Here is a 16,191-nt window from a genome sequence, read left to right on the forward strand (position 1 = left end):
TAGAAGCTTAAGCTAAAAAGCTTACAGCACCTAGTATTCCCAGGCAGTCTCCCATCCAAGTACTAACTAGGCCCAACTCTTCTTCGCTTCCGAGATCAGACGAGATCGGGCTTTCAAGGAGTGGTATGGCCGTAAGCGATCACTGCTGGCTGTAGAAGACTATTTCTATATACTCTTCTAAGAGTAATACTTGTTTTAGAGCTGCCTGTAAACGGTAGACCACCTGACACCTCAAATGAAAATGATTGGCTTTCCAGTTCGTTTTTTTTTTGTTGTTGTTTTTTTTTTCTTAAGTTTTCTTCTTCTCTTGTGTTTAAATGACTGTGGTTACTGCCTTTATAATAGAAGCTTAAGCTAAAAAGCTTACAGCACCTAGTATTCCCAGGCAGTCTCCCATCCAAGTACTAACTAGGCCCATTTCTTCTTCGCTTCCGAGATCAGACGAGATCGGGCTTTCAAGGAGTGGTATGGCCGTAAGCGATCACTGCTGGCTGTAGAAGACTATTTCTATATACTCTTCTAAGAGTAATACTTGTTTTAGAGCTGCCTGTAAACGGTAGACCACCTGACACCTCAAATGAAAATGATTGGCTTTCCAGTTCGTTTTTTTTTCTTAAGTTTTCTTCTTCTCTTGTGTTTAAATGACTGTGGTTACTGCCTTTATAATAGAAGCTTAAGCTAAAAAGCTTACAGCACCTAGTATTCCCAGGCAGTCTCCCATCCAAGTACTAACTAGGCCCAACTCTTCTTCGCTTCCGAGATCAGACGAGATCGGGCTTTCAAGGAGTGGTATGGCCGTAAGCGATCACTGCTGGCTGTAGAAGACTATTTCTATATACTCTTCTGAGAGTAATACTTGTTTTAGAGCTGCCTGTAAACGGTAGACCACCTGACACCTCAAATGAAAATGATTGGCTTTCCAGTTCGTTTATTTTTCTTAAGTTTTCTTCTTCTCTTGTGTTTAAATGACTGTGGTTACTGCCTTTATAATAGAAGCTTAAGCTAAAAAGCTTACAGCACCTAGTATTCCCAGGCAGTCTCCCATCCAAGTACTAACTAGGCCCAACTCTTCTTCGCTTCCGAGATCAGACGAGATCGGGCTTTCAAGGAGTGGTATGGCCGTAAGCGATCACTGCTGGCTGTAGAAGACTATTTCTATATACTCTTCTAAGAGTAATACTTGTTTTAGAGCTGCCTGTAAACGGTAGACCACCTGACACCTCAAATGAAAATGATTGGCTTTCCAGTTCGTTTTTTTTTTGTTGTTGTTTTTTTTTTCTTAAGTTTTCTTCTTCTCTTGTGTTTAAATGACTGTGGTTACTGCCTTTATAATAGAAGCTTAAGCTAAAAAGCTTACAGCACCTAGTATTCCCAGGCAGTCTCCCATCCAAGTACTAACTAGGCCCATTTCTTCTTCGCTTCCGAGATCAGACGAGATCGGGCTTTCAAGGAGTGGTATGGCCGTAAGCGATCACTGCTGGCTGTAGAAGACTATTTCTATATACTCTTCTAAGAGTAATACTTGTTTTAGAGCTGCCTGTAAACGGTAGACCACCTGACACCTCAAATGAAAATGATTGGCTTTCCAGTTCGTTTTTTTTTTGTTGTTGTTTTTTTTTTCTTAAGTTTTCTTCTTCTCTTGTGTTTAAATGACTGTGGTTACTGCCTTTATAATAGAAGCTTAAGCTAAAAAGCTTACAGCACCTAGTATTCCCAGGCAGTCTCCCATCCAAGTACTAACTAGGCCCATTTCTTCTTCGCTTCCGAGATCAGACGAGATCGGGCTTTCAAGGAGTGGTATGGCCGTAAGCGATCACTGCTGGCTGTAGAAGACTATTTCTATATACTCTTCTAAGAGTAATACTTGTTTTATAGCTGCCTGTAAACGGTAGACCACCTGACACCTCAAATGAAAATGATTGGCTTTCCAGTTCGTTTTTTTTTCTTAAGTTTTCTTCTTCTCTTGTGTTTAAATGACTGTGGTTACTGCCTTTATAATAGAAGCTTAAGCTAAAAAGCTTACAGCACCTAGTATTCCCAGGCAGTCTCCCATCCAAGTACTAACTAGGCCCAACTCTTCTTCGCTTCCGAGATCAGACGAGATCGGGCTTTCAAGGAGTGGTATGGCCGTAAGCGATCACTGCTGGCTGTAGAAGACTATTTCTATATACTCTTCTAAGAGTAATACTTGTTTTAGAGCTGCCTGTAAACGGTAGACCACCTGACACCTCAAATGAAAATGATTGGCTTTCCAGTTCGTTTTTTTGTTGTTGTTGTTTTTTTTTTCTTAAGTTTTCTTCTTCTCTTGTGTTTAAATGACTGTGGTTACTGCCTTTATAATAGAAGCTTAAGCTAAAAAGCTTACAGCACCTAGTATTCCCAGGCAGTCTCCCATCCAAGTACTAACTAGGCCCATTTCTTCTTCGCTTCCGAGATCAGACGAGATCGGGCTTTCAAGGAGTGGTATGGCCGTAAGCGATCACTGCTGGCTGTAGAAGACTATTTCTATATACTCTTCTAAGAGTAATACTTGTTTTATAGCTGCCTGTAAACGGTAGACCACCTGACACCTCAAATGAAAATGATTGGCTTTCCAGTTCGTTTTTTTTTCTTAAGTTTTCTTCTTCTCTTGTGTTTAAATGACTGTGGTTACTGCCTTTATAATAGAAGCTTAAGCTAAAAAGCTTACAGCACCTAGTATTCCCAGGCAGTCTCCCATCCAAGTACTAACTAGGCCCAACTCTTCTTCGCTTCCGAGATCAGACGAGATCGGGCTTTCAAGGAGTGGTATGGCCGTAAGCGATCACTGCTGGCTGTAGAAGACTATTTCTATATACTCTTCTAAGAGTAATACTTGTTTTAGAGCTGCCTGTAAACGGTAGACCACCTGACACCTCAAATGAAAATGATTGGCTTTCCAGTTCGTTTTTTTTTCTTAAGTTTTCTTCTTCTCTTGTGTTTAAATGACTGTGGTTACTGCCTTTATAATAGAAGCTTAAGCTAAAAAGCTTACAGCACCTAGTATTCCCAGGCAGTCTCCCATCCAAGTACTAACTAGGCCCATTTCTTCTTCGCTTCCAAGATCAGACGAGATCGGGCTTTCAAGGAGTGGTATGGCCGTAAGCGATCACTGCTGGCTGTAGAAGACTATTTCTATATACTCTTCTAAGAGTAATACTTGTTTTATAGCTGCCTGTAAACGGTAGACCACCTGACACCTCAAATGAAAATGATTGGCTTTCCAGTTCGTTTTTTTTTCTTAAGTTTTCTTCTTCTCTTGTGTTTAAATGACTGTGGTTACTGCCTTTATAATAGAAGCTTAAGCTAAAAAGCTTACAGCACCTAGTATTCCCAGGCAGTCTCCCATCCAAGTACTAACTAGGCCCAACTCTTCTTCGCTTCCGAGATCAGACGAGATCGGGCTTTCAAGGAGTGGTATGGCCGTAAGCGATCACTGCTGGCTGTAGAAGACTATTTCTATATACTCTTCTAAGAGTAATACTTGTTTTAGAGCTGCCTGTAAACGGTAGACCACCTGACACCTCAAATGAAAATGATTGGCTTTCCAGTTTGTTTTTTTTTGTTGTTGTTTTTTTTTTCTTAAGTTTTCTTCTTCTCTTGTGTTTAAATGACTGTGGTTACTGCCTTTATAATAGAAGCTTAAGCTAAAAAGCTTACAGCACCTAGTATTCCCAGGCAGTCTCCCATCCAAGTACTAACTAGGCCCAACTCTTCTTCGCTTCCGAGATCAGACGAGATCGGGCTTTCAAGGAGTGGTATGGCCGTAAGCGATCACTGCTGGCTGTAGAAGACTATTTCTATATACTCTTCTAAGAGTAATACTTGTTTTAGAGCTGCCTGTAAACGGTAGACCACCTGACACCTCAAATGAAAATGATTGGCTTTCCAGTTCGTTTTTTTTTCTTAAGTTTTCTTCTTCTCTTGTGTTTAAATGACTGTGGTTACTGCCTTTATAATAGAAGCTTAAGCTAAAAAGCTTACAGCACCTAGTATTCCCAGGCAGTCTCCCATCCAAGTACTAACTAGGCCCAACTCTTCTTCGCTTCCGAGATCAGACGAGATCGGGCTTTCAAGGAGTGGTATGGCCGTAAGCGATCACTGCTGGCTGTAGAAGACTATTTCTATATACTCTTCTAAGAGTAATACTTGTTTTAGAGCTGCCTGTAAACGGTAGACCACCTGACACCTCAAATGAAAATGATTGGCTTTCCAGTTCGTTTTTTTTTCTTAAGTTTTCTTCTTCTCTTGTGTTTAAATGACTGTGGTTACTGCCTTTATAATAGAAGCTTAAGCTAAAAAGCTTACAGCACCTAGTATTCCCAGGCAGTCTCCCATCCAAGTACTAACTAGGCCCAACTCTTCTTCACTTCCGAGATCAGACGAGATCGGGCTTTCAAGGAGTGGTATGGCTGTAAGCGATCACTGCTGGCTGTAGAAGACTATTTCTATATACTCTTCTAAGAGTAATACTTGTTTTAGAGCTGCCTGTAAACGGTAGACCACCTGACACCTCAAATGAAAATGATTGGCTTTCCAGTTCGTTTTTTTTTTCTTAAGTTTTCTTCTTCTCTTGTGTTTAAATGACTGTGGTTACTGCCTTTATAATAGAAGCTTAAGCTAAAAAGCTTACAGCACCTAGTATTCCCAGGCAGTCTCCCATCCAAGTACTAACTAGGCCCAACTCTTCTTCGCTTCCGAGATCAGACGAGATCGGGCTTTCAAGGAGTGGTATGGCCGTAAGCGATCACTGCTGGCTGTAGAAGACTATTTCTATATACTCTTCTAAGAGTAATACTTGTTTTAGAGCTGCCTGTAAACGGTAGACCACCTGACACCTCAAATGAAAATGATTGGCTTTCCAGTTCGTTTTTTTTTCTTAAGTTTTCTTCTTCTCTTGTGTTTAAATGACTGTGGTTACTGCCTTTATAATAGAAGCTTAAGCTAAAAAGCTTACAGCACCTAGTATTCCCAGGCAGTCTCCCATCCAAGTACTAACTAGGCCCAACTCTTCTTCGCTTCCGAGATCAGACGAGATCGGGCTTTCAAGGAGTGGTATGGCTGTAAGCGATCACTGCTGGCTGTAGAAGACTATTTCTATATACTCTTCTAAGAGTAATACTTGTTTTAGAGCTGCCTGTAAACGGTAGACCACCTGACACCTCAAATGAAAATGATTGGCTTTCCAGTTCGTTTTTTTTTGTTGTTGTTTTTTTTTCTTAAGTTTTCTTCTTCTCTTGTGTTTAAATGACTGTGGTTACTGCCTTTATAATAGAAGCTTAAGCTAAAAAGCTTACAGCACCTAGTATTCCCAGGCAGTCTCCCATCCAAGTACTAACTAGGCCCAACTCTTCTTCGCTTCCGAGATCAGACGAGATCGGGCTTTCAAGGAGTGGTATGGCCGTAAGCGATCACTGCTGGCTGTAGAAGACTATTTCTATATACTCTTCTAAGAGTAATACTTGTTTTAGAGCTGCCTGTAAACGGTAGACCACCTGACACCTCAAATGAAAATGATTGGCTTTCCAGTTCGTTTTTTTTTCTTAAGTTTTCTTCTTCTCTTGTGTTTAAATGACTGTGGTTACTGCCTTTATAATAGAAGCTTAAGCTAAAAAGCTTACAGCACCTAGTATTCCCAGGCAGTCTCCCATCCAAGTACTAACTAGGCCCAACTCTTCTTCGCTTCCGAGATCAGACGAGATCGGGCTTTCAAGGAGTGGTATGGCCGTAAGCGATCACTGCTGGCTGTAGAAGACTATTTCTATATACTCTTCTAAGAGTAATACTTGTTTTAGAGCTGCCTGTAAACGGTAGACCACCTGACACCTCAAATGAAAATGATTGGCTTTCCAGTTCGTTTTTTTTTCTTAAGTTTTCTTCTTCTCTTGTGTTTAAATGACTGTGGTTACTGCCTTTATAATAGAAGCTTAAGCTAAAAAGCTTACAGCACCTAGTATTCCCAGGCAGTCTCCCATCCAAGTACTAACTAGGCCCAACTCTTCTTCGCTTCCGAGATCAGACGAGATCGGGCTTTCAAGGAGTGGTATGGCTGTAAGCGATCACTGCTGGCTGTAGAAGACTATTTCTATATACTCTTCTAAGAGTAATACTTGTTTTAGAGCTGCCTGTAAACGGTAGACCACCTGACACCTCAAATGAAAATGATTGGCTTTCCAGTTCGTTTTTTTTTTCTTAAGTTTTCTTCTTCTCTTGTGTTTAAATGACTGTGGTTACTGCCTTTATAATAGAAGCTTAAGCTAAAAAGCTTACAGCACCTAGTATTCCCAGGCAGTCTCCCATCCAAGTACTAACTAGGCCCAACTCTTCTTCGCTTCCGAGATCAGACGAGATCGGGCTTTCAAGGAGTGGTATGGCCGTAAGCGATCACTGCTGGCTGTAGAAGACTATTTCTATATACTCTTCTAAGAGTAATACTTGTTTTAGAGCTGCCTGTAAACGGTAGACCACCTGACACCTCAAATGAAAATGATTGGCTTTCCAGTTCGTTTTTTTTTCTTAAGTTTTCTTCTTCTCTTGTGTTTAAATGACTGTGGTTACTGCCTTTATAATAGAAGCTTAAGCTAAAAAGCTTACAGCACCTAGTATTCCCAGGCAGTCTCCCATCCAAGTACTAACTAGGCCCAACTCTTCTTCGCTTCCGAGATCAGACGAGATCGGGCTTTCAAGGAGTGGTATGGCTGTAAGCGATCACTGCTGGCTGTAGAAGACTATTTCTATATACTCTTCTAAGAGTAATACTTGTTTTAGAGCTGCCTGTAAACGGTAGACCACCTGACACCTCAAATGAAAATGATTGGCTTTCCAGTTCGTTTTTTTTTTGTTGTTGTTTTTTTTTTCTTAAGTTTTCTTCTTCTCTTGTGTTTAAATGACTGTGGTTACTGCCTTTATAATAGAAGCTTAAGCTAAAAAGCTTACAGCACCTAGTATTCCCAGGCAGTCTCCCATCCAAGTACTAACTAGGCCCATTTCTTCTTCGCTTCCGAGATCAGACGAGATCGGGCTTTCAAGGAGTGGTATGGCCGTAAGCGATCACTGCTGGCTGTAGAAGACTATTTCTATATACTCTTCTAAGAGTAATACTTGTTTTAGAGCTGCCTGTAAACGGTAGACCACCTGACACCTCAAATGAAAATGATTGGCTTTCCAGTTCGTTTTTTTTTTGTTGTTGTTTTTTTTTTCTTAAGTTTTCTTCTTCTCTTGTGTTTAAATGACTGTGGTTACTGCCTTTATAATAGAAGCTTAAGCTAAAAAGCTTACAGCACCTAGTATTCCCAGGCAGTCTCCCATCCAAGTACTAACTAGGCCCATTTCTTCTTCGCTTCCGAGATCAGACGAGATCGGGCTTTCAAGGAGTGGTATGGCCGTAAGCGATCACTGCTGGCTGTAGAAGACTATTTCTATATACTCTTCTAAGAGTAATACTTGTTTTATAGCTGCCTGTAAACGGTAGACCACCTGACACCTCAAATGAAAATGATTGGCTTTCCAGTTCGTTTTTTTTTCTTAAGTTTTCTTCTTCTCTTGTGTTTAAATGACTGTGGTTACTGCCTTTATAATAGAAGCTTAAGCTAAAAAGCTTACAGCACCTAGTATTCCCAGGCAGTCTCCCATCCAAGTACTAACTAGGCCCAACTCTTCTTCGCTTCCGAGATCAGACGAGATCGGGCTTTCAAGGAGTGGTATGGCCGTAAGCGATCACTGCTGGCTGTAGAAGACTATTTCTATATACTCTTCTAAGAGTAATACTTGTTTTAGAGCTGCCTGTAAACGGTAGACCACCTGACACCTCAAATGAAAATGATTGGCTTTCCAGTTCGTTTTTTTTTTGTTGTTGTTTTTTTTTTCTTAAGTTTTCTTCTTCTCTTGTGTTTAAATGACTGTGGTTACTGCCTTTATAATAGAAGCTTAAGCTAAAAAGCTTACAGCACCTAGTATTCCCAGGCAGTCTCCCATCCAAGTACTAACTAGGCCCATTTTTTCTTCGCTTCCGAGATCAGACGAGATCGGGCTTTCAAGGAGTGGTATGGCCGTAAGCTATCACTGCTGGCTGTAGAAGACTATTTCTATATACTCTTCTAAGAGTAATACTTGTTTTAGAGCTGCCTGTAAACGGTAGACCACCTGACACCTCAAATGAAAATGATTGGCTTTCCAGTTCGTTTTTTTTTCTTAAGTTTTCTTCTTCTCTTGTGTTTAAATGACTGTGGTTACTGCCTTTATAATAGAAGCTTAAGCTAAAAAGCTTACAGCACCTAGTATTCCCAGGCAGTCTCCCATCCAAGTACTAACTAGGCCCAACTCTTCTTCGCTTCCGAGATCAGACGAGATCGGGCTTTCAAGGAGTGGTATGGCCGTAAGCGATCACTGCTGGCTGTAGAAGACTATTTCTATATACTCTTCTAAGAGTAATACTTGTTTTAGAGCTGCCTGTAAACGGTAGACCACCTGACACCTCAAATGAAAATGATTGGCTTTCCAGTTCGTTTTTTTTTCTTAAGTTTTCTTCTTCTCTTGTGTTTAAATGACTGTGGTTACTGCCTTTATAATAGAAGCTTAAGCTAAAAAGCTTACAGCACCTAGTATTCCCAGGCAGTCTCCCATCCAAGTACTAACTAGGCCCAACTCTTCTTCGCTTCCGAGATCAGACGAGATCGGGCTTTCAAGGAGTGGTATGGCCGTAAGCGATCACTGCTGGCTGTAGAAGACTATTTCTATATACTCTTCTAAGAGTAATACTTGTTTTAGAGCTGCCTGTAAACGGTAGACCACCTGACACCTCAAATGAAAATGATTGGCTTTCCAGTTCGTTTTTTTTTTCTTAAGTTTTCTTCTTCTCTTGTGTTTAAATGACTGTGGTTACTGCCTTTATAATAGAAGCTTAAGCTAAAAAGCTTACAGCACCTAGTATTCCCAGGCAGTCTCCCATCCAAGTACTAACTAGGCCCAACTCTTCTTCGCTTCCGAGATCAGACGAGATCGGGCTTTCAAGGAGTGGTATGGCCGTAAGCGATCACTGCTGGCTGTAGAAGACTATTTCTATATACTCTTCTAAGAGTAATACTTGTTTTAGAGCTGCCTGTAAACGGTAGACCACCTGACACCTCAAATGAAAATGATTGGCTTTCCAGTTCGTTTTTTTTTCTTAAGTTTTCTTCTTCTCTTGTGTTTAAATGACTGTGGTTACTGCCTTTATAATAGAAGCTTAAGCTAAAAAGCTTACAGCACCTAGTATTCCCAGGCAGTCTCCCATCCAAGTACTAACTAGGCCCAACTCTTCTTCGCTTCCGAGATCAGACGAGATCGGGCTTTCAAGGAGTGGTATGGCTGTAAGCGATCACTGCTGGCTGTAGAAGACTATTTCTATATACTCTTCTAAGAGTAATACTTGTTTTAGAGCTGCCTGTAAACGGTAGACCACCTGACACCTCAAATGAAAATGATTGGCTTTCCAGTTCGTTTTTTTTTGTTGTTGTTTTTTTTTTCTTAAGTTTTCTTCTTCTCTTGTGTTTAAATGACTGTGGTTACTGCCTTTATAATAGAAGCTTAAGCTAAAAAGCTTACAGCACCTAGTATTCCCAGGCAGTCTCCCATCCAAGTACTAACTAGGCCCAACTCTTCTTCGCTTCCGAGATCAGACGAGATCGGGCTTTCAAGGAGTGGTATGGCCGTAAGCGATCACTGCTGGCTGTAGAAGACTATTTCTATATACTCTTCTAAGAGTAATACTTGTTTTAGAGCTGCCTGTAAACGGTAGACCACCTGACACCTCAAATGAAAATGATTGGCTTTCCAGTTCGTTTTTTTTTCTTAAGTTTTCTTCTTCTCTTGTGTTTAAATGACTGTGGTTACTGCCTTTATAATAGAAGCTTAAGCTAAAAAGCTTACAGCACCTAGTATTCCCAGGCAGTCTCCCATCCAAGTACTAACTAGGCCCAACTCTTCTTCGCTTCCGAGATCAGACGAGATCGGGCTTTCAAGGAGTGGTATGGCCGTAAGCGATCACTGCTGGCTGTAGAAGACTATTTCTATATACTCTTCTAAGAGTAATACTTGTTTTAGAGCTGCCTGTAAACGGTAGACCACCTGACACCTCAAATGAAAATGATTGGCTTTCCAGTTCGTTTTTTTTTTGTTGTTGTTTTTTTTTTCTTAAGTTTTCTTCTTCTCTTGTGTTTAAATGACTGTGGTTACTGCCTTTATAATAGAAGCTTAAGCTAAAAAGCTTACAGCACCTAGTATTCCCAGGCAGTCTCCCATCCAAGTACTAACTAGGCCCATTTCTTCTTCGCTTCCGAGATCAGACGAGATCGGGCTTTCAAGGAGTGGTATGGCCGTAAGCGATCACTGCTGGCTGTAGAAGACTATTTCTATATACTCTTCTAAGAGTAATACTTGTTTTAGAGCTGCCTGTAAACGGTAGACCACCTGACACCTCAAATGAAAATGATTGGCTTTCCAGTTCGTTTTTTTTTCTTAAGTTTTCTTCTTCTCTTGTGTTTAAATGACTGTGGTTACTGCCTTTATAATAGAAGCTTAAGCTAAAAAGCTTACAGCACCTAGTATTCCCAGGCAGTCTCCCATCCAAATACTAACTAGGCCCAACTCTTCTTCGCTTCCGAGATCAGACGAGATCGGGCTTTCAAGGAGTGGTATGGCCGTAAGCGATCACTGCTGGCTGTAGAAGACTATTTCTATATACTCTTCTAAGAGTAATACTTGTTTTAGAGCTGCCTGTAAACGGTAGACCACCTGACACCTCAAATGAAAATGATTGGCTTTCCAGTTCGTTTTTTTTTTGTTGTTGTTTTTTTTTTCTTAAGTTTTCTTCTTCTCTTGTGTTTAAATGACTGTGGTTACTGCCTTTATAATAGAAGCTTAAGCTAAAAAGCTTACAGCACCTAGTATTCCCAGGCAGTCTCCCATCCAAGTACTAACTAGGCCCATTTCTTCTTCGCTTCCGAGATCAGACGAGATCGGGCTTTCAAGGAGTGGTATGGCCGTAAGCGATCACTGCTGGCTGTAGAAGACTATTTCTATATACTCTTCTAAGAGTAATACTTGTTTTATAGCTGCCTGTAAACGGTAGACCACCTGACACCTCAAATGAAAATGATTGGCTTTCCAGTTCGTTTTTTTTTCTTAAGTTTTCTTCTTCTCTTGTGTTTAAATGACTGTGGTTACTGCCTTTATAATAGAAGCTTAAGCTAAAAAGCTTACAGCACCTAGTATTCCAAGGCAGTCTCCCATCCAAGTACTAACTAGGCCCAACTCTTCTTCGCTTCCGAGATCAGACGAGATCGGGCTTTCAAGGAGTGGTATGGCCGTAAGCGATCACTGCTGGCTGTAGAAGACTATTTCTATATACTCTTCTAAGAGTAATACTTGTTTTAGAGCTGCCTGTAAACGGTAGACCACCTGACACCTCAAATGAAAATGATTGGCTTTCCAGTTCGTTTTTTTTTGTTGTTGTTTTTTTTTTCTTAAGTTTTCTTCTTCTCTTGTGTTTAAATGACTGTGGTTACTGCCTTTATAATAGAAGCTTAAGCTAAAAAGCTTACAGCACCTAGTATTCCCAGGCAGTCTCCCATCCAAGTACTAACTAGGCCCATTTCTTCTTCGCTTCCGAGATCAGACGAGATCGGGCTTTCAAGGAGTGGTATGGCCGTAAGCGATCACTGCTGGCTGTAGAAGACTATTTCTATATACTCTTCTAAGAGTAATACTTGTTTTAGAGCTGCCTGTAAACGGTAGACCACCTGACACCTCAAATGAAAATGATTGGCTTTCCAGTTCGTTTTTTTTTTGTTGTTGTTTTTTTTTTCTTAAGTTTTCTTCTTCTCTTGTGTTTAAATGACTGTGGTTACTGCCTTTATAATAGAAGCTTAAGCTAAAAAGCTTACAGCACCTAGTATTCCCAGGCAGTCTCCCATCCAAGTACTAACTAGGCCCATTTCTTCTTCGCTTCCGAGATCAGACGAGATCGGGCTTTCAAGGAGTGGTATGGCCGTAAGCGATCACTGCTGGCTGTAGAAGACTATTTCTATATACTCTTCTAAGAGTAATACTTGTTTTAGAGCTGCCTGTAAACGGTAGACCACCTGACACCTCAAATGAAAATGATTGGCTTTCCAGTTCGTTTTTTTTTCTTAAGTTTTCTTCTTCTCTTGTGTTTAAATGACTGTGGTTACTGCCTTTATAATAGAAGCTTAAGCTAAAAAGCTTACAGCACCTAGTATTCCCAGGCAGTCTCCCATCCAAGTACTAACTAGGCCCAACTCTTCTTCGCTTCCGAGATCAGACGAGATCGGGCTTTCAAGGAGTGGTATGGCCGTAAGCGATCACTGCTGGCTGTAGAAGACTATTTCTATATACTCTTCTAAGAGTAATACTTGTTTTAGAGCTGCCTGTAAACGGTAGACCACCTGACACCTCAAATGAAAATGATTGGCTTTCCAGTTCGTTTTTTTTTTCTTAAGTTTTCTTCTTCTCTTGTGTTTAAATGACTGTGGTTACTGCCTTTATAATAGAAGCTTAAGCTAAAAAGCTTACAGCACCTAGTATTCCCAGGCAGTCTCCCATCCAAGTACTAACTAGGCCCAACTCTTCTTCGCTTCCGAGATCAGACGAGATCGGGCTTTCAAGGAGTGGTATGGCCGTAAGCGATCACTGCTGGCTGTAGAAGACTATTTCTATATACTCTTCTAAGAGTAATACTTGTTTTAGAGCTGCCTGTAAACGGTAGACCACCTGACACCTCAAATGAAAATGATTGGCTTTCCAGTTCGTTTATTTTTCTTAAGTTTTCTTCTTCTCTTGTGTTTAAATGACTGTGGTTACTGCCTTTATAATAGAAGCTTAAGCTAAAAAGCTTACAGAGCACCTAGTATTCCCAGGCAGTCTCCCATCCAAGTACTAACTAGGCCCAACTCTTCTTCGCTTCCGAGATCAGACGAGATCGGGCTTTCAAGGAGTGGTATGGCCGTAAGCGATCACTGCTGGCTGTAGAAGACTATTTCTATATACTCTTCTAAGAGTAATACTTGTTTTAGAGCTGCCTGTAAACGGTAGACCACCTGACACCTCAAATGAAAATGATTGGCTTTCCAGTTCGTTTTTTTTTCTTAAGTTTTCTTCTTCTCTTGTGTTTAAATGACTGTGGTTACTGCCTTTATAATAGAAGCTTAAGCTAAAAAGCTTACAGCACCTAGTATTCCCAGGCAGTCTCCCATCCAAGTACTAACTAGGCCCAACTCTTCTTCGCTTCCGAGATCAGACGAGATCGGGCTTTCAAGGAGTGGTATGGCCGTAAGCGATCACTGCTGGCTGTAGAAGACTATTTCTATATACTCTTCTAAGAGTAATACTTGTTTTAGAGCTGCCTGTAAACGGTAGACCACCTGACACCTCAAATGAAAATGATTGGCTTTCCAGTTCGTTTTTTTTTTGTTGTTGTTTTTTTTTCTTAAGTTTTCTTCTTCTCTTGTGTTTAAATGACTGTGGTTACTGCCTTTATAATAGAAGCTTAAGCTAAAAAGCTTACAGCACCTAGTATTCCCAGGCAGTCTCCCATCCAAGTACTAACTAGGCCCATTTCTTCTTCGCTTCCGAGATCAGACGAGATCGGGCTTTCAAGGAGTGGTATGGCCGTAAGCGATCACTGCTGGCTGTAGAAGACTATTTCTATATACTCTTCTAAGAGTAATACTTGTTTTAGAGCTGCCTGTAAACGGTAGACCACCTGACACCTCAAATGAAAATGATTGGCTTTCCAGTTCGTTTTTTTTTGTTGTTGTTTTTTTTTTCTTAAGTTTTCTTCTTCTCTTGTGTTTAAATGACTGTGGTTACTGCCTTTATAATAGAAGCTTAAGCTAAAAAGCTTACAGCACCTAGTATTCCCAGGCAGTCTCCCATCCAAGTACTAACTAGGCCCATTTCTTCTTCGCTTCCGAGATCAGACGAGATCGGGCTTTCAAGGAGTGGTATGGCCGTAAGCGATCACTGCTGGCTGTAGAAGACTATTTCTATATACTCTTCTAAGAGTAATACTTGTTTTATAGCTGCCTGTAAACGGTAGACCACCTGACACCTCAAATGAAAATGATTGGCTTTCCAGTTCGTTTTTTTTTCTTAAGTTTTCTTCTTCTCTTGTGTTTAAATGACTGTGGTTACTGCCTTTATAATAGAAGCTTAAGCTAAAAAGCTTACAGCACCTAGTATTCCCAGGCAGTCTCCCATCCAAGTACTAACTAGGCCCAACTCTTCTTCGCTTCCGAGATCAGACGAGATCGGGCTTTCAAGGAGTGGTATGGCCGTAAGCGATCACTGCTGGCTGTAGAAGACTATTTCTATATACTCTTCTAAGAGTAATACTTGTTTTAGAGCTGCCTGTAAACGGTAGACCACCTGACACCTCAAATGAAAATGATTGGCTTTCCAGTTCGTTTTTTTTTTGTTGTTGTTTTTTTTTTCTTAAGTTTTCTTCTTCTCTTGTGTTTAAATGACTGTGGTTACTGCCTTTATAATAGAAGCTTAAGCTAAAAAGCTTACAGCACCTAGTATTCCCAGGCAGTCTCCCATCCAAGTACTAACTAGGCCCATTTCTTCTTCGCTTCCGAGATCAGACGAGATCGGGCTTTCAAGGAGTGGTATGGCCGTAAGCGATCACTGCTGGCTGTAGAAGACTATTTCTATATACTCTTCTAAGAGTAATACTTGTTTTATAGCTGCCTGTAAACGGTAGACCACCTGACACCTCAAATGAAAATGATTGGCTTTCCAGTTCGTTTTTTTTCTTAAGTTTTCTTCTTCTCTTGTGTTTAAATGACTGTGGTTACTGCCTTTATAATAGAAGCTTAAGCTAAAAAGCTTACAGCACCTAGTATTCCCAGGCAGTCTCCCATCCAAGTACTAACTAGGCCCAACTCTTCTTCGCTTCCGAGATCAGACGAGATCGGGCTTTCAAGGAGTGGTATGGCCGTAAGCGATCACTGCTGGCTGTAGAAGACTATTTCTATATACTCTTCTAAGAGTAATACTTGTTTTAGAGCTGCCTGTAAACGGTAGACCACCTGACACCTCAAATGAAAATGATTGGCTTTCCAGTTCGTTTTTTTTTCTTAAGTTTTCTTCTTCTCTTGTGTTTAAATGACTGTGGTTACTGCCTTTATAATAGAAGCTTAAGCTAAAAAGCTTACAGCACCTAGTATTCCCAGGCAGTCTCCCATCCAAGTACTAACTAGGCCCATTTCTTCTTCGCTTCCAAGATCAGACGAGATCGGGCTTTCAAGGAGTGGTATGGCCGTAAGCGATCACTGCTGGCTGTAGAAGACTATTTCTATATACTCTTCTAAGAGTAATACTTGTTTTATAGCTGCCTGTAAACGGTAGACCACCTGACACCTCAAATGAAAATGATTGGCTTTCCAGTTCGTTTTTTTTTCTTAAGTTTTCTTCTTCTCTTGTGTTTAAATGACTGTGGTTACTGCCTTTATAATAGAAGCTTAAGCTAAAAAGCTTACAGCACCTAGTATTCCCAGGCAGTCTCCCATCCAAGTACTAACTAGGCCCAACTCTTCTTCGCTTCCGAGATCAGACGAGATCGGGCTTTCAAGGAGTGGTATGGCCGTAAGCGATCACTGCTGGCTGTAGAAGACTATTTCTATATACTCTTCTAAGAGTAATACTTGTTTTAGAGCTGCCTGTAAACGGTAGACCACCTGACACCTCAAATGAAAATGATTGGCTTTCCAGTTCGTTTTTTTTTGTTGTTGTTTTTTTTTTCTTAAGTTTTCTTCTTCTCTTGTGTTTAAATGACTGTGGTTACTGCCTTTATAATAGAAGCTTAAGCTAAAAAGCTTACAGCACCTAGTATTCCCAGGCAGTCTCCCATCCAAGTACTAACTAGGCCCATTTCTTCTTCGCTTCCGAGATCAGACGAGATCGGGCTTTCAAGGAGTGGTATGGCCGTAAGCGATCACTGCTGGCTGTAGAAGACTATTTCTATATACTCTTCTAAGAGTAATACTTGTTTTATAGCTGCCTGTAAACGGTAGACCACCTGACACCTCAAATGAAAATGATTGGCTTTCCAGTTCGTTTTTTTTTCTTAAGTTTTCTTCTTCTCTTGTGTTTAAATGACTGTGGTTACTGCCT

At 40.7% G+C, this 16,191-nt stretch overlaps 29 non-coding genes and 20 pseudogenes across 29 annotated transcripts; all 49 read right to left on the reverse strand.

Annotated features, from left to right (window-relative positions):
- Positions 1 to 18: 18 nt before the first annotated feature.
- On the reverse strand, positions 19 to 137 carry LOC136684060 (5S ribosomal RNA). Its single transcript, XR_010799482.1, has one exon. It is a non-coding gene; the product is annotated as a 5S ribosomal RNA (ribosomal RNA).
- Positions 138 to 360: 223 nt separating this feature from the next.
- Positions 361 to 479, reverse strand: LOC136684238 (5S ribosomal RNA; annotated as a pseudogene).
- A 205-nt stretch (positions 480 to 684) lies between these two features.
- LOC136684061 (5S ribosomal RNA) lies at positions 685 to 803 on the reverse strand. The gene has a single exon (XR_010799483.1). It is a non-coding gene; the product is annotated as a 5S ribosomal RNA (ribosomal RNA).
- Positions 804 to 1,008: 205 nt separating this feature from the next.
- On the reverse strand, positions 1,009 to 1,127 carry LOC136684062 (5S ribosomal RNA). Its single transcript, XR_010799484.1, has one exon. It is a non-coding gene; the product is annotated as a 5S ribosomal RNA (ribosomal RNA).
- A 223-nt stretch (positions 1,128 to 1,350) lies between these two features.
- LOC136684240 (5S ribosomal RNA) lies at positions 1,351 to 1,469 on the reverse strand (annotated as a pseudogene).
- Positions 1,470 to 1,692: 223 nt separating this feature from the next.
- Positions 1,693 to 1,811, reverse strand: LOC136684241 (5S ribosomal RNA; annotated as a pseudogene).
- Positions 1,812 to 2,016: 205 nt separating this feature from the next.
- LOC136684063 (5S ribosomal RNA) lies at positions 2,017 to 2,135 on the reverse strand. Its single transcript, XR_010799485.1, has one exon. It is a non-coding gene; the product is annotated as a 5S ribosomal RNA (ribosomal RNA).
- Positions 2,136 to 2,358: 223 nt separating this feature from the next.
- LOC136684242 (5S ribosomal RNA) lies at positions 2,359 to 2,477 on the reverse strand (annotated as a pseudogene).
- A 205-nt stretch (positions 2,478 to 2,682) lies between these two features.
- On the reverse strand, positions 2,683 to 2,801 carry LOC136684064 (5S ribosomal RNA). The gene has a single exon (XR_010799486.1). It is a non-coding gene; the product is annotated as a 5S ribosomal RNA (ribosomal RNA).
- Positions 2,802 to 3,006: 205 nt separating this feature from the next.
- On the reverse strand, positions 3,007 to 3,125 carry LOC136684269 (5S ribosomal RNA; annotated as a pseudogene).
- Positions 3,126 to 3,330: 205 nt separating this feature from the next.
- On the reverse strand, positions 3,331 to 3,449 carry LOC136684066 (5S ribosomal RNA). Its single transcript, XR_010799488.1, has one exon. It is a non-coding gene; the product is annotated as a 5S ribosomal RNA (ribosomal RNA).
- A 222-nt stretch (positions 3,450 to 3,671) lies between these two features.
- LOC136684067 (5S ribosomal RNA) lies at positions 3,672 to 3,790 on the reverse strand. The gene has a single exon (XR_010799489.1). It is a non-coding gene; the product is annotated as a 5S ribosomal RNA (ribosomal RNA).
- A 205-nt stretch (positions 3,791 to 3,995) lies between these two features.
- Positions 3,996 to 4,114, reverse strand: LOC136684068 (5S ribosomal RNA). Its single transcript, XR_010799490.1, has one exon. It is a non-coding gene; the product is annotated as a 5S ribosomal RNA (ribosomal RNA).
- Positions 4,115 to 4,319: 205 nt separating this feature from the next.
- LOC136684028 (5S ribosomal RNA) lies at positions 4,320 to 4,438 on the reverse strand. Its single transcript, XR_010799452.1, has one exon. It is a non-coding gene; the product is annotated as a 5S ribosomal RNA (ribosomal RNA).
- Positions 4,439 to 4,644: 206 nt separating this feature from the next.
- LOC136684069 (5S ribosomal RNA) lies at positions 4,645 to 4,763 on the reverse strand. Its single transcript, XR_010799491.1, has one exon. It is a non-coding gene; the product is annotated as a 5S ribosomal RNA (ribosomal RNA).
- Positions 4,764 to 4,968: 205 nt separating this feature from the next.
- On the reverse strand, positions 4,969 to 5,087 carry LOC136684169 (5S ribosomal RNA). Its single transcript, XR_010799588.1, has one exon. It is a non-coding gene; the product is annotated as a 5S ribosomal RNA (ribosomal RNA).
- A 221-nt stretch (positions 5,088 to 5,308) lies between these two features.
- Positions 5,309 to 5,427, reverse strand: LOC136684070 (5S ribosomal RNA). The gene has a single exon (XR_010799492.1). It is a non-coding gene; the product is annotated as a 5S ribosomal RNA (ribosomal RNA).
- Positions 5,428 to 5,632: 205 nt separating this feature from the next.
- Positions 5,633 to 5,751, reverse strand: LOC136684071 (5S ribosomal RNA). The gene has a single exon (XR_010799493.1). It is a non-coding gene; the product is annotated as a 5S ribosomal RNA (ribosomal RNA).
- Positions 5,752 to 5,956: 205 nt separating this feature from the next.
- On the reverse strand, positions 5,957 to 6,075 carry LOC136684170 (5S ribosomal RNA). Its single transcript, XR_010799589.1, has one exon. It is a non-coding gene; the product is annotated as a 5S ribosomal RNA (ribosomal RNA).
- Positions 6,076 to 6,281: 206 nt separating this feature from the next.
- Positions 6,282 to 6,400, reverse strand: LOC136684072 (5S ribosomal RNA). The gene has a single exon (XR_010799494.1). It is a non-coding gene; the product is annotated as a 5S ribosomal RNA (ribosomal RNA).
- Positions 6,401 to 6,605: 205 nt separating this feature from the next.
- On the reverse strand, positions 6,606 to 6,724 carry LOC136684171 (5S ribosomal RNA). The gene has a single exon (XR_010799590.1). It is a non-coding gene; the product is annotated as a 5S ribosomal RNA (ribosomal RNA).
- A 223-nt stretch (positions 6,725 to 6,947) lies between these two features.
- On the reverse strand, positions 6,948 to 7,066 carry LOC136684243 (5S ribosomal RNA; annotated as a pseudogene).
- Positions 7,067 to 7,289: 223 nt separating this feature from the next.
- On the reverse strand, positions 7,290 to 7,408 carry LOC136684244 (5S ribosomal RNA; annotated as a pseudogene).
- Positions 7,409 to 7,613: 205 nt separating this feature from the next.
- LOC136684073 (5S ribosomal RNA) lies at positions 7,614 to 7,732 on the reverse strand. The gene has a single exon (XR_010799495.1). It is a non-coding gene; the product is annotated as a 5S ribosomal RNA (ribosomal RNA).
- Positions 7,733 to 7,955: 223 nt separating this feature from the next.
- On the reverse strand, positions 7,956 to 8,074 carry LOC136684277 (5S ribosomal RNA; annotated as a pseudogene).
- Positions 8,075 to 8,279: 205 nt separating this feature from the next.
- Positions 8,280 to 8,398, reverse strand: LOC136684074 (5S ribosomal RNA). Its single transcript, XR_010799496.1, has one exon. It is a non-coding gene; the product is annotated as a 5S ribosomal RNA (ribosomal RNA).
- A 205-nt stretch (positions 8,399 to 8,603) lies between these two features.
- Positions 8,604 to 8,722, reverse strand: LOC136684076 (5S ribosomal RNA). The gene has a single exon (XR_010799497.1). It is a non-coding gene; the product is annotated as a 5S ribosomal RNA (ribosomal RNA).
- Positions 8,723 to 8,928: 206 nt separating this feature from the next.
- LOC136684078 (5S ribosomal RNA) lies at positions 8,929 to 9,047 on the reverse strand. Its single transcript, XR_010799499.1, has one exon. It is a non-coding gene; the product is annotated as a 5S ribosomal RNA (ribosomal RNA).
- A 205-nt stretch (positions 9,048 to 9,252) lies between these two features.
- On the reverse strand, positions 9,253 to 9,371 carry LOC136684172 (5S ribosomal RNA). Its single transcript, XR_010799591.1, has one exon. It is a non-coding gene; the product is annotated as a 5S ribosomal RNA (ribosomal RNA).
- Positions 9,372 to 9,593: 222 nt separating this feature from the next.
- On the reverse strand, positions 9,594 to 9,712 carry LOC136684079 (5S ribosomal RNA). The gene has a single exon (XR_010799500.1). It is a non-coding gene; the product is annotated as a 5S ribosomal RNA (ribosomal RNA).
- A 205-nt stretch (positions 9,713 to 9,917) lies between these two features.
- On the reverse strand, positions 9,918 to 10,036 carry LOC136684080 (5S ribosomal RNA). The gene has a single exon (XR_010799501.1). It is a non-coding gene; the product is annotated as a 5S ribosomal RNA (ribosomal RNA).
- Positions 10,037 to 10,259: 223 nt separating this feature from the next.
- Positions 10,260 to 10,378, reverse strand: LOC136684245 (5S ribosomal RNA; annotated as a pseudogene).
- Positions 10,379 to 10,583: 205 nt separating this feature from the next.
- Positions 10,584 to 10,702, reverse strand: LOC136684206 (5S ribosomal RNA; annotated as a pseudogene).
- A 223-nt stretch (positions 10,703 to 10,925) lies between these two features.
- On the reverse strand, positions 10,926 to 11,044 carry LOC136684246 (5S ribosomal RNA; annotated as a pseudogene).
- A 205-nt stretch (positions 11,045 to 11,249) lies between these two features.
- LOC136684201 (5S ribosomal RNA) lies at positions 11,250 to 11,368 on the reverse strand (annotated as a pseudogene).
- Positions 11,369 to 11,590: 222 nt separating this feature from the next.
- On the reverse strand, positions 11,591 to 11,709 carry LOC136684248 (5S ribosomal RNA; annotated as a pseudogene).
- A 223-nt stretch (positions 11,710 to 11,932) lies between these two features.
- On the reverse strand, positions 11,933 to 12,051 carry LOC136684249 (5S ribosomal RNA; annotated as a pseudogene).
- A 205-nt stretch (positions 12,052 to 12,256) lies between these two features.
- On the reverse strand, positions 12,257 to 12,375 carry LOC136684081 (5S ribosomal RNA). Its single transcript, XR_010799502.1, has one exon. It is a non-coding gene; the product is annotated as a 5S ribosomal RNA (ribosomal RNA).
- Positions 12,376 to 12,581: 206 nt separating this feature from the next.
- LOC136684082 (5S ribosomal RNA) lies at positions 12,582 to 12,700 on the reverse strand. Its single transcript, XR_010799503.1, has one exon. It is a non-coding gene; the product is annotated as a 5S ribosomal RNA (ribosomal RNA).
- A 205-nt stretch (positions 12,701 to 12,905) lies between these two features.
- Positions 12,906 to 13,026, reverse strand: LOC136684267 (5S ribosomal RNA; annotated as a pseudogene).
- A 205-nt stretch (positions 13,027 to 13,231) lies between these two features.
- Positions 13,232 to 13,350, reverse strand: LOC136684084 (5S ribosomal RNA). Its single transcript, XR_010799505.1, has one exon. It is a non-coding gene; the product is annotated as a 5S ribosomal RNA (ribosomal RNA).
- Positions 13,351 to 13,572: 222 nt separating this feature from the next.
- LOC136684250 (5S ribosomal RNA) lies at positions 13,573 to 13,691 on the reverse strand (annotated as a pseudogene).
- A 222-nt stretch (positions 13,692 to 13,913) lies between these two features.
- LOC136684252 (5S ribosomal RNA) lies at positions 13,914 to 14,032 on the reverse strand (annotated as a pseudogene).
- Positions 14,033 to 14,237: 205 nt separating this feature from the next.
- On the reverse strand, positions 14,238 to 14,356 carry LOC136684085 (5S ribosomal RNA). Its single transcript, XR_010799506.1, has one exon. It is a non-coding gene; the product is annotated as a 5S ribosomal RNA (ribosomal RNA).
- Positions 14,357 to 14,579: 223 nt separating this feature from the next.
- On the reverse strand, positions 14,580 to 14,698 carry LOC136684253 (5S ribosomal RNA; annotated as a pseudogene).
- A 204-nt stretch (positions 14,699 to 14,902) lies between these two features.
- LOC136684086 (5S ribosomal RNA) lies at positions 14,903 to 15,021 on the reverse strand. The gene has a single exon (XR_010799507.1). It is a non-coding gene; the product is annotated as a 5S ribosomal RNA (ribosomal RNA).
- Positions 15,022 to 15,226: 205 nt separating this feature from the next.
- On the reverse strand, positions 15,227 to 15,345 carry LOC136684270 (5S ribosomal RNA; annotated as a pseudogene).
- Positions 15,346 to 15,550: 205 nt separating this feature from the next.
- LOC136684087 (5S ribosomal RNA) lies at positions 15,551 to 15,669 on the reverse strand. Its single transcript, XR_010799508.1, has one exon. It is a non-coding gene; the product is annotated as a 5S ribosomal RNA (ribosomal RNA).
- A 222-nt stretch (positions 15,670 to 15,891) lies between these two features.
- LOC136684254 (5S ribosomal RNA) lies at positions 15,892 to 16,010 on the reverse strand (annotated as a pseudogene).
- Between the last annotated feature and the right edge of the window lie 181 nt (positions 16,011 to 16,191).

This window comes from Hoplias malabaricus, unplaced genomic scaffold (assembly GCF_029633855.1).
Source record: "Hoplias malabaricus isolate fHopMal1 unplaced genomic scaffold, fHopMal1.hap1 scaffold_143, whole genome shotgun sequence".
NCBI lineage: Eukaryota > Metazoa > Chordata > Actinopteri > Characiformes > Erythrinidae > Hoplias > Hoplias malabaricus.